Source organism: Amborella trichopoda, chromosome 3, assembly GCF_054954075.1.
Source record: "Amborella trichopoda isolate Santa Cruz 75 chromosome 3, AtrichopodaSantaCruz75HAP2 v2.0, whole genome shotgun sequence".
Lineage (NCBI taxonomy): Eukaryota > Viridiplantae > Streptophyta > Magnoliopsida > Amborellales > Amborellaceae > Amborella > Amborella trichopoda.
Genome location: NC_142338.1, coordinates 61,481,645 through 61,484,468, shown reverse-complemented (window position 1 = coordinate 61,484,468; position 2,824 = coordinate 61,481,645). Strand labels below are relative to the sequence as shown.

Sequence of the window (2,824 nt, the reverse complement as noted above, 5' to 3'; positions counted from 1 at the left end):
ATAATTATTAAAAATAAAATACTCTAAAACGTCGGATCTAGATTAAACGATTAATGACTCCCATTGATCTTAAATTGGACGACTGTATGTAAGAGAAGCATAGAAACCTTTTCAAAAAAACGGACAGCAAAATGTAACTTAAATACCTTATTGTATTTAACAAACCGCTAGGTGAGAGAGCAAAAACAAACTCAAAAGATGATTTATTAGCTTTAGAGGCCAATATTTCAAAAAGTTAAATTTCGTTGTGAGAGGGCAAAAACAAACTCAAAAGATGATTTATTCGCTTGAGGGGCGAATATTTCAAAAAGTTAAATTTCGTTAAGGAGGCGAATATTACAAAAAAGTAGAAATATATTCCGTTGCCGGGACTTGAACCCGGGTCTCTCGGGTGAGAGCCGAGTATCCTAACCAACTAGACTACAACGGATGATGTCTATATCTTGTCAAATATTTTATGTTATCTACGTTTTTTTTTGATTAAAGTTATTCAGGTTCTAAACGTTAATATTTTCGGGAAATTTTTTTTTTTTTTTTTAATGGAGAAGTATTTGAGAAACCACATTAAAATATTTAAGAAAATGATAATGACAACTATTGTAAGTTGAAGGATGCAGTTTGTATAGAGCTGAGGCTCTAAACAATCAAAGTAAAGCCCACCTTCAAATAATGTTGAGAAAAATGGTTTTAAAACTGTAAATCTTTGTGATAGCCCTAAAATATATTGTCATATTTAATTATAAAATTTAAAGCTTCAAAAATAATGTAGATCAAAGAGATCTATGAAAATTTGAAAAACTTGAAAATTGACGGTAAAAAAATGTATTATAAATGCACTATTGCCTCGTCTCTATATAGACTTTTTCCTAAGTGTAATCATGCGGCACATTGTGTTGGGTGGAAATCAATTGCTTTTGGGAATATATTAAATAAGTTTGATTAATATTAATGTATGAATTAAAAATAAAAAGAAGATAATCTTGATAAATTATTGGTTTTAGAATTGTAGTAGACATCAACTCAATGAGGGATATGGACTAATCAAAATTGCTAGCTGAACCAACTGAGCTTGTTTTTTACAAATAAATAAACTATATGAACAATACTTTAAAATATCAATTGTATTAAAAATTAACCGGTATTGTTTAGTTTGTTTTAGTCAAAACCAACTAGTTCAACTAGTTAAAATAGTCATACGTTAATTTTAACTGATTTTCCATCAAATCAAACTTTTGTTTTTTACCAACTAGCCACGGTGGTGGTCTCTCTTAATAACTATGTTAACAAAGGTTACTCATTAATTTCCAAAATTCAGGAAAATATAATCCATTTTTGTAGGTGAAATTTCCATCTATGATTTCCACTTCCTAGGTGTCGACCTTAAGGACACGTTTTTGTGAAGAAACTTATTTATCCAGTTAAATAAATCCCTAACATTGTAGCAAACCCGTGTTTAACACATGAAGAACTGCTATAGTATTCGAAACTTATTGAAAAGTTTTTATTTTTCAACTTTCTCACTTCTCATTTTAAAATGAGAACTTTTTTGTTCCATGGCTAAGCTAAGAATTTATATTTTGGAACGTATTTGTGCTCAAGTACCAATATTTATTTTATTAATGTTATTTATATTAAATATAATATATTTAATATAATATATTTATATAAATATATTAATATAGAAAAAATTAGTATATATTAATTATTAGTATTAATATAATATATTCAAACACATAAACTCAAAACTTTTTTACCATTCCAGCAGGTTATCAAACACATTACCCAGAATTTATATAAACCTTCCAAAACAAGTAAATCTACTTCTCAGCAAAAACAGAAGGCACCTTACATGACCCACGCATCTAAATCTCCTCTAACACCGGTTGGGTGTCCCTTGTCTCCATTTAAAGGCAGAGCTTTTCTAAGGTATTAAAGTTAAATGATCCACGAATCTAAGTGTCCACTAACACCGAGTCAGTGTCCACTACTTGTCTCCATCCAAAATTTATTGAAAAAAGTTAATATAAGGTGTCAACTTTATATTGTGCAAGTAATGTGCACCTAAAAAACCTACTAGAGAAGGTTTTTTTTATGCAGGAAAGCCCTCAAATCAATCATCTTGACCTCAAGATTTATAGACGTGAAACAAAAGGGATTTGTAGTTCTAAAAATAGTTAATCTTCTATCACATTATCTGGACAATCTATTTTCAAGATTTTTAAGTGTTTAGATATGCTTGATCTTAACCATTTATGAAATTTAAAATTCATAATTGAGAGTAACAATAGATTTTCATATCATCGTAGGGTTTACGACATTAAAACGGCATCTTCAGCATAGTTTTCAGGTACACCTTACTTTTATAGTATAAGGTTGACACCTTATACAAGCCTCACCCTTTCATCAATGTCTCTAATGCTTACCGCTAAAAAAAATGTTTACCATTTCCCTTTTGAAGGGTTATTTGTTTTATGTTCGGGAAAAGATATGGGGAGGATAATTAATTATATTCGCTTCCAAAAAAAAAATTCACACTATAAGTTATCAACTAATAAATGAAAAAAAAGTATATTATAATATTAGTGACAATTGTCTTTAACAATTAGACGTGAAATTTAACAATAGAGTTGTATCATTTATCATGCTTAAAGTCCAAAACGAATTTTCTTGAATTTTGTAACTCACCCATGATTTTCACATTTGATGGCTTTAAACTTAACTTTATTGTTTTTTAAGAGCCCAGCCCGGCCTAGCACAAGCCCAACCCATTGTCATCCGTATCGTTGTATTTCCTATTATATATATATATATATATATATATATA

At 29.2% G+C, this 2,824-nt stretch overlaps 1 non-coding gene across 1 annotated transcript; it reads right to left on the bottom strand.

Moving 5' to 3' along the window:
• Positions 1-357: 357 nt before the first annotated feature.
• Positions 358-430, bottom strand: TRNAE-CUC (transfer RNA glutamic acid (anticodon CUC)). The gene has a single exon. It is a non-coding gene; the product is annotated as a tRNA-Glu (tRNA).
• Positions 431-2,824: the final 2,394 nt, after the last annotated feature.